Source organism: Herpailurus yagouaroundi, unplaced genomic scaffold, assembly GCF_014898765.1.
Source record: "Herpailurus yagouaroundi ecotype Mexico unplaced genomic scaffold, PumYag 196, whole genome shotgun sequence".
NCBI lineage: Eukaryota > Metazoa > Chordata > Mammalia > Carnivora > Felidae > Herpailurus > Herpailurus yagouaroundi.
In genome coordinates, this window is record NW_024412427.1 from 18,617,276 (window position 1) to 18,630,369 (window position 13,094).

The following is a 13,094-nucleotide window of genomic DNA, read 5'->3' on the forward strand; positions in this document are numbered from 1 at the left end:
GAAGGGAAGGGAAGGGAAGGGAAGGGAAGGGAAGGGAAGGGAAGGGAAGAGGAAGGGAAGATCAATAGTGTGAGTGTCCTGTGAACAGTCCAGGACAGAGGATAGGGCATAGAAAGACAAAAAGGGACTGCCAGCAACTTCTGTGTTAAATCGACAGGAAGATAATCTGGATGTGGCTAGATGTTTAATAACATTAGGAAGCCAGTTAGCAGCTGAGAGGGAGAGGAGAGAAATTTAAAATAATCATGGTGGAGGGCAGGAGCCTGCACTGACCAGAGAAATGCCCAGAAAGACCAAAGCCTATTGAATGAGTGCACTTGGTGAAGGTGAACTTACAAAGGAGCCATTGTGCCTCATGAGTGGCTTTTCCCTGGCAGTCCTTGAGAGCTGAGTTATTTGACTTTTTATTGTCTTCTTGGGGCAAGGACTTCCTCCTGATTCCACTCTATCATCCTGGGAATTTTTTTCCTACAGATCCAGGAAGAGGGAGGAAATGAAGGGAGGCTCAGAAAGAAGCAGTTTAACTTATATGAAAAATATTTTGACTAACTCATTGAGTTTGTCAAGTAAAACAGTGAGCAATGTGAGACCTGGAGAGAGGAAGAGAAATTCAGAAGATTCTGAGACAAATGTTAAGGACAACTGTTAGAAGAAGGCTAGTGGTAAGTTTATCATATCACCTTAATTCAGAGCTTGCTCTCACTGCATTTTGTTTTGTGGTTGAGTGAGGAAACCCTTGCTCAGAGCTCAGAGTCCTAACACTTCCTCGAGTTAATCTCTGAGATGGTTCTCTGAAGGGGATGGTACATAGGGTGTGTCTGTCTCTGCATTTGCTAGCTCCTTCCTCCTTGCCTGCCACTCCTCCCTCCCCCCAGTTCCATGCTGTCTGCAGATTAAATAGACATTAAGAGTTTCCTGTTATGACAACCTCTTCACAGCCAGGGCTGGTGGGAATGGCCCTTAGTTTAGTGTTGCTGGCACTCAGGGGATGGTAGGTTATATGCTAAGAGAAAGAATGTGAGTGTAGTGAGTTCCTTTTGCAGAGAAGGGGTGGGGGGGAAGCATTCCTGTCTAGGACCTTGAGATCCTTAATCAGAGCAGAATACAGACTCATTCTCCATGGAAAGGATTACAAAATCCATGATGACAATATAATTTAAAAACAAAAACAGGGGCGCCTGGGTGGCGCAGTCGGTTAAGCGTCCGACTTCAGCCAGGTCACGATCTCGCGGTCCGTGAGTTCGAGCCCCGCGTCGGGCTCTGGGCTGATGGCTCAGAGCCTGGAGCCTGCTTCTGATTCTGTGTCTCCCTCTCTCTCTGCCCCTCCCCCGTTCATGCTCTGTCTCTTTCTGTCCCAAAAATAAATAAAACATTGAAAAAAAAATGAAAAAAAAAATAATTTAAAAACAAAAACAAAAAAGCCAGTTTTCTGGGGGTCAGGAGTCCATCTTGGAAAGATCGTGTCTGCATCTAAGCACTGCCCATAGCCCAGCTCTGTGTGTCTACAGAGTCTCAAAGCACAAGAGAGAAAAAACGCCAGTGAGTCACCAAGTCTAGCTATTTGCTGGGAAGGTGACTTCAGAGGGAACCCAGCCAAAGCTGGAGGCATTTGTACAGCTGGAAACTAGATTACCAGGCTGGCCCTGTTTATGTGGGACATACTGACCTGGGAAGGACTAGAGCTCCTTTAGTCCTAGGGGTGGTCCAAAGCTGGGAATAGTAACTCTGATTCCTTTTAGAATAATCACATTCTTTGCAGTTTGTTTATATTAACATCTTTTTGTGTCTCTCTTCTGGGCAGGCCCCTCCTAACCTCCTAACTTGAGGACTGATTGAACTTCTAGGCGTTACTCCCAATGACCCAACTTTGAACTAACTGCCCATGTGGCAAGGTGATGTGAAGATACTTTCATTCTGAAGGAAGACTCTAACAATACAAAGGAATGAATATCTAATGTTGGAACTTCAGGTACATAAAGTGTCCAAAGATGTTTTGGGCCAGGATGTTCTACCTTGTGCTGTTCAAATGATCGACTAGGTAGCCTCCTACTTTACCCTCTTGAGAGGTTGGCTCTGCCCTTTGGAACTTCAGAAACATCTGGCTCATTGTCCTTCTCAAAGGTTAGTGGATTTCAGTTCATTCCAAGGACTTACTGATAATGGGTATTTATAACTTGATATTATCAGTGGACAGTAGGTAAGTGCTTTTCTCGTCACTTTGATAGCAAAAGGAGAGTTCGTTTACATGCTGTCTTCAGGTATGGCGGGGAGGTGGATTTTACTACCTTCTTTTATAGAACAGGAATATTAGGAACCCCAGGAGCTGAGGCTGCGAACTCTCAGAGTGTCACCACAGACATGGAGTGAGCACTCTGCCTCTCTCATGAGTCTGTCTGGCTATCCACAACAAAGGAGGCAGCCAATTTAAGATAATAAACCCAACGAAGGGGCTGTCTTCACATTTTTATTTTCTACATCAATTGGTTTGGAGCATTTGAGCTTTGTAATTACACATTTCTCCTCGTTTATGCTTTCGCTAGTGATTTGCCCTCTCTTGGCCTTTAAACAAGCCAGTTTAGCAACCATGCATTCTGACATGGGGTTTTTATAGCACACACAAAGGGTGTTTCTAAAACACACAAAGGATTTACGTCACAGATATCCAGTATAAGGCTGTGTCTGCTCTATTTTAATAATGCTCTTAAAAAATAATTTATGAGTTCAATGTGCTCCGGTTCATTAGTTTAAATGAAAACTTAAATCATTCCCTAAATTATAAATTATTTTTGACTTATTTTCTAAAGCTAGGAATAGTACCACTGATTCTTTTTAGGATAATTGTATTCTTTACAGTTTATATATTTTAAAATCCTCTTAGCCATTTACGAGCTTTGTCTCTGTGTCTCGGTTTCCTCACCTGTGAAACAGACCTAATAATAGTACCTTACCCACAGCATTATTACTAAAATTACATGAAGAAATTCATGTCATTAATGCCCTTAGCACCGTCTAGAGTGCTCTACCAAACTTAGCTATTGTTAGCATATTATAATTATTTTGAATTACAGAAGTAATGTGTGTTGTTGTAAAAAAAAAAAAATCCAAAGAATTTGGAGGTTTATAAACTAAAGAGTAATCGTGTCCACTCTTCACCAGCCATACCCGGTCCTACTTTCTAGAGATAGCCACTGTGTATCGACTGCAGTTTTTCTCTGCGCTTAGAACTTTGCTTGCCATCTAGCAACTGGCCATGGACATCCTTCCAGAGCAGGTTCCCTAGAGCCCCCTCTTTACATAAGATGGGTATTAGCTCCTCACCCGATCTGTCTGTGGCTCTGATATGTGTTTAGGTCAGCTTTGCACATTTCTGTGCAGTCAAATCCTTGCTCTTTCCTTACACCTTCTGGGGTATGTAGAATGCATAGGAAGACCTTCTCAGGGACCAGCATTTAGAAATACACTTCCCAGAACTGGAAAATAAAGACTTGCACAATTCAAGAGAAATTTTGGAAGATACATTACACATTAGTGTGAGTGTATTTTGCTTTTTACTGGAGAAGTTCAAAGACTGAACTGCTTTTAGGTGTCATGGACAATGCTACCTTCAGTTAAAGATGAGAAATACAGGAATGAAGACATCTTCCAATCTGCACAGCCTCTTCGTGGCACCTGCAGGCTTTTTAGAGGTCATGGTGTGGAAAGAATGGGGGGGAGAAGTCAGTAATTTGGTGCTCGATGTAGTTCAACCTGTGATTTAACCAGCATGGAGTGTAAGAAGGTGGCTTTACCTTATTTCATTTCAGAAGGTTGTTGTCAAAGATCATAACAGCAAAATCATTTGGAGACTCAAAAATTACCAACAAAGCCAGCTGAAGCCAGCAGCTCTTGGCAAGTTCTGTCAAGTTCTCTGCATTCTTGCTCACATCCAGGCATTGAGACACTATCTTTGAGAACATGACTCAAAGGTATTTTCCAAAAAGACAAGTGGATATTTAAAAAGAAAAAAAATTTTGAGTGATTACTGTATCTTTGACAGTGACGTATTTCCATAAATATTTCACTACTCATGTTTTTCCTACATTTTTCTTTTTTTCTTAGTAAACACATACTGTGTCTATGTAAAGTCAGCACAACTGGCTGAAAAATATGAGGCCCACTATTTCAAAATAATTTTGTTAGGAGTTGTGTGAGATTTTTGAAGATAAAAAGATAGTCTCCACCCATAATCTAGTTATTTATATTCTTTTTATTTTCTAGACTTTTTAGGGAATAATTTAGAAAAATACCAAGCAATTAGGAGTAGAATATCTTATATTTTGAGATAAGGACAATTCTCTGTGTGCTCTATCCTGTTAATCAATTGGTGTGCTGCTCAGACATATTATTTTTAAAGGCACGGTGTAGCAGTGTCCTCCGATGATCCATGCCTTTATGTACTCCTCTCCCACAATGAATCAAGCCCTGAATGACTCATAGAACACATGGGAGGGGATAGTGTGTGACTTGGCGGTCTAAGTTTTTGAAGATATGGCAGCTTCCATCTTGGTCTCTTGGATTGCTTACTCTAGGACAAGGACTGGAATTAGGGCTAATGGGCAAAACCCAGCCTGCAAATTGTTTTTGCATGCCTGTGAGCAAAGATTGGCTTTCTTATTTAAAAAAAAAATTTTTTTTTTTAATTTATTCATTTTCGAGAGACAGAGAGAGAGATCGTGAGCAGGGGAAGGGCAGAGAGAGAGAGGGAGACACAAAATGTGAAGCAGGCTCCAGGCTCTGAGCTGTCAGCACAGAGCCGGAGGTGGGGCTCAAACTCATGACCTCAGCTGAAATCAGACGCTTAACTGACTGAGCCACCCAGGCTCCCCTCCTATTTTTAAAATAGTTTTCTAGGGGCACCTGGGTGGCTCAGTTGGCTGAGCATCTGACTCCTGGCTTCAGCTCAGGTCTTTAGTCTCACGGTTCATGAGTCAGAGCCCCACATCAGGTTCTGCACTGACAGCACAAAGCCTGCTCGGGATTCCCTCTCTCCTACTGTCACTTCCCCTTCTCTGGCTCATGCTCTCTCTCTCTGTCTTTCAAAATAAATAAATAAACTTAAAAACAAAAAATCAAATATAGTTTTAAAAATTTTATTATTATTATTATTATTTTAGAGAGAGAGAGAGAGCACGTGTGCACTGGTTAGAGGGGCAGGGGGAGAGGAAATCTTAAGCAGGCTCCAGGCTCAGCATGGAGCCCAACGTGGGGCTTGATCCCATGACCCTGGGATCATGACCTGAGCCGAAATCAAGAGTTGGACACTCAACGAACTGAGCCACCCAGGTACTCCTAAAATAGAGTTTATTAAAAAGGGGAGAATATGTGGCAGACTGGAGGTGGCCCACAGGGCTTAAAATATTTGCTGTCTGGTCCTTTACAGAAAAAGTTTGCCACCCCAGATCTGACGAATGCAGGCAGCTTGCTGTGAACACACTTATCTGGAGTGCCCTGGGCCTCAGGCGGTCCTATGAAAAGGCCAATATGGAGAGAACCGGAGGCCTCCCATCCAGAGCCAACACAAACTTCCTCGTCATGAGTGAATCAGCAGGGAAGTGGAGTCTTCAACTCCAGTTCAGCCTTCAAAAGGTTTCAGCCTTACCTGCTATCAGCCCGTATCCTCATGAGACACACCGAGCCAGAACCATCTAGTCAAACCACTGCCAAATAACTGAAGCACAGAAACCATAGGAGATAATTAAAGATCAAGTGTTATTTTAAGCCTCAAAGTTTTGGGGTAATTTATCAGGCAGCCATAGTAAATAGAATATATTATGTATTGTCCCCAGGTAAAATGCTCATTCACTTCCTTTAAAAGTTCTTGGAGGTAGGAAGAATATAAACACATAAAAATCTTCATCACCCTATTATATCTGATGATCTCAAAGCTTTGCAATAACTACTAAGACCTCAGACATCACATTCCAATAAAGGTATAGGAATCAAATTATTTCTTTAGTATTTATAAATATCATCAATGTTTTCATCTACAGCCTCTACAAACTGTCTTTGTTCCCTGCTGACATCATACTTTCATTATACCTGGTATTCTTCAAATCACTCGTTTGCAAGGAAAGTGAATTTAGAATTGCTAGCCATCAGTCTGTCAATGACGCCATCAAGCAATTTTGGTTTTTTTTCTAAGTAGTCCTGGAAGGCATTTATTGTTCCCTTTTCACAGGCAAGGAAGTTGAGGCTCACAGAGATTAAAGGGCTACAGCCACATAATTGGTTATTGAGAGCTAGGACTGAAGCTCAGCCTCCTGACTCTACACTAAGAGATCTTGTTTCTTCACCTCTGAGTATAAATAGTCCAGAGTGGCTTTGGGTTATAGGTCAGACAGTCTTTACCATTGTGCTAGTACTGACTCTAGAAATTAAGGTCCAAGCTTATGTTCATGATAAATATACACGGTCCAAGTGCTGGGTATCTATTGGCAAATAAAACCCACATCTTCACTTTCATGGATCTTCCGGTCCAGTCTAGGAGCTTACAGTCTATCTGATACGTATTTTTTTTTTCCTTGGACATCTATTTATTGCTTAATTAAGGCTTTATAATATTGCATGAATGAAAAGCAATAGGATGCCTTGAGACTCATCAATTACTTAACCCTTGAACTTTTGTAAGGTTTTCTTTCTTTCTTCTTAAAGCTAAATTCCCCAGATGGGTGAGTAATTAGATCAAGGTTCAGAATAACAAAGACAGATAAGGTAACTGCAAACAACATCATCCCACGTTGAAAGAGCTATTCTGGTCTTTCACCTAAAGTGACTTCTTTCTGCTGAAAGAGATTTGGCAGCAGCTAGCTTAGCTGATGGCAGAAAAATCAACCATGAAATATAAAGGTTTCATAAGATTGTGACATAACCCAGTTTTTTACAGCCATTATATAATCAATGGCAAAATAGCAGGGGGACCGAAATAACTTATACCTTACTTTTGGAATGCAATAAAATCTCTATTTTGCTGTCTCCACAGATTTAAAGTCCCTATTTTGTTTTGATGATGACTTCAATTAGTTTTCATTTCTTATGCACTAACCAATTGAAAGTGGTAAGAAAGGATGGTCAGAGGCATGCTATATGGCAAAGACAAGTCATTTCAGAATTCAGAAATTTGCTCCAGGAAGCCCATCAGAAAGATAAAACTTATTACGGAAAGGTCACAGGAGAATAAAGAAGAATTAGTTTATAAGCAAACAAGTATGTTTTTTCTTTTATTATTATTATTTTTTGTTTATTTATTTTTGAGAGAGAGAGAGCATAAGCAGGGGAGGGGCAGAGAGAGAGAGGGAGACACATAATCCGAAGCAGGTTTCAGGCTCCAAGCTGTCAGCACAGCCCGACACAGGGCTGGAACCCATGAGCCGTGGGATCATGACCTGAGCTGAAGTCGGACGTTTAACGGACTGAGCCACCCAGGCGCCCTAACAATGTGTTTTTCAAGGAAAGGGTGACAATGGCAAAATGTTCCAAGGTTTGTTTCACTGATAACAGGTCAGGAAGAAGGTATGTTTTTGAAACTTCTTGGAGAGTATAAGGGTTGAGTCAGATGGCAGTGGGGAATGCGGGACACCTGGGAAGAGACTTACTAATTCATGCATATAAAAATGCTTTTGAATCACTGGGCTGGGATCTGGACTACAAATATGAAATAGACACAGTCCTTGCCTTCAAGGCAGTTACAGTTAGTGGGAGAAACAGAAAGGGCAAAGGAATTTAATCATGGTAAATGGAGGAATGCAGGGCTTCTTAGGAGGGATAACTAACTTTCATTTGAAAAGTCAGAGAAGGTTTCCTGGAAGAATTCCCTAAAGCTGAGATCTGAAAGATGAGAAAGACCAAAGAAGAGTGTTCCTAAGGAAGCAAACTGTCTACGTAAAAAGCTCAGGGGCGAAAGCAGGCAAGCACAGAGTATTTAAGGAAAAGAAAAGAGTGTACAGGTGGAGGGTTGGGGGATAGTGGTGGGAGATAAGGGATAAGGGTCCTCTAAATCTAGTAAAGAAGTTTGAGCTTTAGCCCCAGCGTAAGGGAGTGGTGTGCTTAAACTTCATTAAAACAAAACAAAACAAAACAAAACAAAACAAACAACTGGCTGCAAGAGAGTTGGAAAGCTGTTGTCATCCAGGTGGTAGATAATGGTGAGCTGTACTCAGAAAGTTGCTGTGTGGATGGAGAGAATTAAGAGATAGTCAGTAGATCTCTAAGAAAAAGAATCAGCAGGGTTATGGCTGTATACAGGACATGCTGACAAAGGAGGAAAAAACGTTCTGGCTTTGGCAACTAAATGGTCCAACTCACTGAGACAGCAGACACCGGGGTAGGAGCAGGTTGACTGAGAGGTGGGAGAAGTTTGAAATAAAGGTGACTGAAGGATATGTTGATTTGAATCTCAGGAGGAGCCTTTCAGGAGGCTTAGAGGTTTGGGAATCATGAGCATAGATGGGAAGGAGAAGATTCAAGACAGAATCCTGAGAAAGGCCCACAACGAAGAGAGAGAAGAGCTTATAAAGGAGATTTAAATGAATTTTTAAAAGAGGAAAAAGAAAAATAGGAGGGTGGTATCAGGGAAGCCCAGGAAAAAACATTTTCCAGAGGGAAGGCGTGATCAACAGTGCTCAATGCCATTGGAAACCAGGCTGAAGCATCAGACAAACTCCAGTTGAGGGACATTCCACAAAATAAGTGACCAGGAATCTTAAAAAACATCAACACCAAGAAATACAAAAAAGACTGAGGAATGGAGATTCGAGGAAACCAAAGAAACATGGAAACTGAGAATGCAATGCATGATCTCAGATTTTTTTTTTTTTTGCTGTATTTTCTATCATCTTTAATGGTTGTATAATAATTCAGATAATTTCATTTAATTATATTTGAGTTTGTCATTTTAGGAAACAAACAGGAAAGTAACTTAGTATTATTCCAGGCTTTCTGTAATCACAATTTGTGTTACTTTAGAAGAATGTTTTTAGGGCACCTGGGTGGCTCAATTGGTTGAGCGACGACTCTTCATTTCAGCTCAGGTCAGATCCCAGGGTCCTGGGATGGAGTTCTCCCCACAACCTCCACACTTAGCGTGGAGGCTGCTCAAGATTTTCTCCCTTTCCCTCTCCCACTTCCCAGCTCACACACATTCTCTCTCTCTCTCAAATAATAATAATAATAATAACAATAATAATAATAATAATAATATTTTATAAGATATATTACATGAAAAAGGGTGAAAATTGAATCTATACACTTTGACTACCAATGCTGGAAGAAAAAAATGAAATTTACAGTTGCTGTGTTAGGTTTGTCTAAATATGTTTTTACTTCTGCTTCTATTTTTATTTGTCTTCAAATTCAGCATGTGGTTGGCCAAACCTCAGCTAGCATTATTTAAAAAATTCTTCTCAAGTGAAGGACTCCCTAAATTACGGGATTCTATTCTAAGATAGGAATCTGTAGGAGGATGTGAGTGTACAGGACTCTTTCAAGAAGATGGTGAAATGGGACAATGACCTTCAGTCTCCTTTCTGTGATCCTGCAATTCTGGCACTGGTGTATGGCTAAGTCGCAGGCAACATACTAAAATATTTTCATTCTCTTTGTTAATTTCTCTCTACTCTTTATGTTTTTTAAAATGTAGGCATTTAAATTTTTAAAATTAAAAATGTTTCCTGTTTTCTTCAACGTCCACCAAGAGCATTTACCAATAAGCCTTTGGTAAAGTTTAGTCAAGGGCGCAAAATTTCACTGGCTTGGCCAATGCCCTCAGTCAAGATGGCGGTAGCTACATTCTATTGCCCTTACTTGCCCTCAGCAAAGGTGGCTCCAGTGACTTCCTTTCAAACCCTCTTTTCCCATAACAAATATGGCGCCTCCGCTTCCGGATTTGGCTGTGCTGCTGTTGCCGGTCGGTGAGTGTAAACGGGACTTTGCAATTTTTCTCTATCAGTTGTCTTCGTGGAACAAGGAGTACCCTGGGATTGGGAATCGGCAGGGAGTCTAGGCAATGTTATCAGATCAGTCTCATAGTTGGGAAGTTATGGCGGCTTCCCCTGGCACACTTCCAATTTCCCGTACCACCCCTCCTCCACCCCAACAACACATGGCCTCTGCAGACACCTCTTTGGGGAAACCCCGTAAATTTGCAGGCAGTGTGACCGGATGCCCTTGGGTTCTTCTCCTTTTTAAAAAGCAGCTTTTTAAAGCAATAAATACATATCATAAAATTCGCCTGTTTAAGATGTAAAATTCAGTGGCTTTTCATATATTTCCAGAATTGTGCAGCCATCCCTACAATCTATTTTTATCTTTATTTTTTAAAGTTTATTTATTTAGAGAGAATGAGAGCGAGAGCGAGAGCGAGAGAGAGAGAGAGTGCACGGTCAAGGAAGGCAGGAGCAGAGAGAGAATCCCAAGCAGGCTCTGTACTGTCATTGCAAAGCCCATCAGGGGTTCCAGCCCATGAACCATGAGATCATGACCTGTATATGACCTGAGTCCTGAACTAGAATCAAGAGCGGGATGTTTAACTGATTTAGCCACCCAGGCACACCCCCCCCCCACCCCAATCTAATTTTAGAACATTTCCATCACCCCAAAGAAATGCCCTGTGCCCCTTAGCAGTCTCCATTCACTTTGACCTTTCAGTTCTAGGCAGTTACTAGTCTACTTTCTATAGATTTGTCAATTTGGACATTTGATACAAATAAAATCATACAACATGTGGTCTTTCTTTACTAGTGTTAAAAGATAAACTGAGGCATATTTAAAATTCTAAGTTAATTTGAGACAAAAAGCAATTTGAATTGGGCAGGATCCAGTCTAGCAGATAGAAAGGAGCTCTGAGGAGTTGAACAAAATGAGAGACTTATAGGCAGAAGGGAGCAGGAACAAGAAAGTGATACTAGGCCAAAAAGCAGGTTGGTTATTGCATGGTTACTCCTCTTTAGGGGATGGCAAGGTTCTATCTGGCAGATTACCCAACTAGTGCTGATGAGGCGATTCCTGATTGGTTGTGGGGTTTAGCACAAGCAAAACCATTTTGGATCTGTTGTCTTGTTTTTTAACACTAGGTTTTTATCACTAAGTATACATGTGGCATGTATTCGAACTTAATTCTTTTATAAAGCTGAAAAATATTCCATGTGTGCATATACTACATTTTATTCATCCATTTATCAATTGATGGACATTTGGATTGTTATCACTTATTGTCTACTGTGGATAAAGCTGCTGAGGGGTGCCTGAGTGGCTCAGTTGGTTAAGCGTCCAACTTTGGTTCAGTTCAATGATCTCATGGTTCATGGGTTCGAGCCCTGCCTTGGGCTCTGTGCTGACAGCTCGTAGCCTGGAGCCTGCTTCCGATTCTGTGTCTCCCTCTCTCTCTGCCCCTCCCCTGCTCACACTGTCTCTCTCTCAAAAATAAACAAATATTAAAAAAAATTTTTTAAAAAAAGGCTGCTGTGAACATTTGTGTAATGTTTGTGTGGACATGTTTTAAAAAAAATTTTTTTTAATGTTTATTTATTTTTGAGAAAGAGAGACAGAGTGCAAGCAGGGGAGGAGCAGAGAGAGAGAGAGACACAGAATCTGAAGCAGGCTCCAGGCTCTGAGCTGTCAGCACAGAGCCCGATGCAGCGCTTGAACTCATGAACCATGAGATCATGACCTGAGCCAAAGTTGGATGCTTAACCAACTGAGCCACCCAGGCACCCCTGGATATATGTTTTTATGTCTCTTGAGCATATGCCTAGCAGTGGACTTCCCAGGTCCAAGTGTAACCTCGTTTAACCTTTTCCAAAGTGCTGGCAACTTTGTATGTGGATATCCACTTGTCTCAGTGAAAAGACTGCCCTTTCCTTTTCCTATGTCTTGGCACCCTGTGGAAAATCAATTGACCATAACTGTACATTTTACTTCTGGATTCTCAGTTCTATTCCATTGATCTATATGTCCATCCTTATGCCAGTACTCACAGTCTTGATTAGTGTGGCTTTTTACTAAGTTTTGAAATTAAAAAAAAAAAAAAAAAATGAGTCCTCCAACTTTGTTCTTTTTCAGGATTGTTTTAGCTATTTTGGGTCCCTTGAATTTCTGTATGAATTTTTTAAGTACTTTTGTCAATGTCTGCAAATAGAAAAAAACACACACACAACTGAGATGCAACTAAGAATTACACTGATCTATAGATCAATTCAAGCCATATTGCCATCTTAAAATATTAAAATATTAGATGTGTTTCCATTCATTTAGATTTTTAATTTCTTTCAACTCTTTATAAAACGATTTTATTTTTAAGTAATCTCTACATCCAACGTGGAACTCAAACTTATAACCCTGAGATCATGAGTCATATGCTCTACTGACTGAACCAGCCAGGAGCCCCTCTTTCAAAAATTTTTTTTCCAGTTTTCATTGTGCCTGTCTCACATATTTTTATTAACTATATTCCTAAGTATTTTATTCTTTTTGGATGCTGTTTTTTTTCTTAAGTGTATTATTTTTGGGGGAGAGTGTGAGAATGGGAGGGGCAGAGAGAGAGGGAGAGAAAGAATCCCAAGCAAGCTCTGCACTGTCAGCACAGAGCCCCTTGAGGCCCTCAGTCTCACAAACTGTGAGATCATGGCAGAGTCGAAATGAAGAGTTGGACACTCAACCAACTGAGCTACACAGGCGCCCCTTAATCTTTTTTGATGCTATTTTAAATGGAGTTATGTTCTTAATTTAATTTTAGGATTATTTATTGCTAGTGTATGTAAATATTTACACAGTATTTTTACATATTTTTTATTGGCAGTTTAAAATCATTTGCATATAATTTTACTATATTGATCTTGTATCCAGTAATCTTGTTTAACTTGTTTCATGGTTCTACCAGTTTTTTAAGTGGATTCCTTGAGATTTTCTTTTTTCTTTTTTTAATTTTTTTTTTTAACATTTATTTATTTTTGAGACAGAGAGAGATAGAGCATGAACGGGGGAGGGTCAGAGAGAGAGGGAGACACAGAATCCGAAACAGGCTCCAGGCTCTGAGCTGTCAGCACAGAGCCCAACGCGGGGCT

General features: G+C 40.6%; 1 long non-coding RNA gene across 1 annotated transcript in view; it reads left to right on the forward strand.

Moving 5' to 3' along the window:
- Window positions 1–7,019, forward strand: part of LOC121012462 (uncharacterized) — a 9,232-nt gene extending 2,213 nt beyond the window's left edge. The window contains exons 2-4 of the long non-coding RNA XR_005782117.1: window positions 475–662; window positions 1,802–2,121; window positions 5,420–7,019. This is a non-coding gene — a long non-coding RNA (uncharacterized LOC121012462). The remainder of the gene's footprint in view (window positions 1–474; window positions 663–1,801; window positions 2,122–5,419) is intronic.
- Window positions 7,020–13,094: the final 6,075 nt, after the last annotated feature.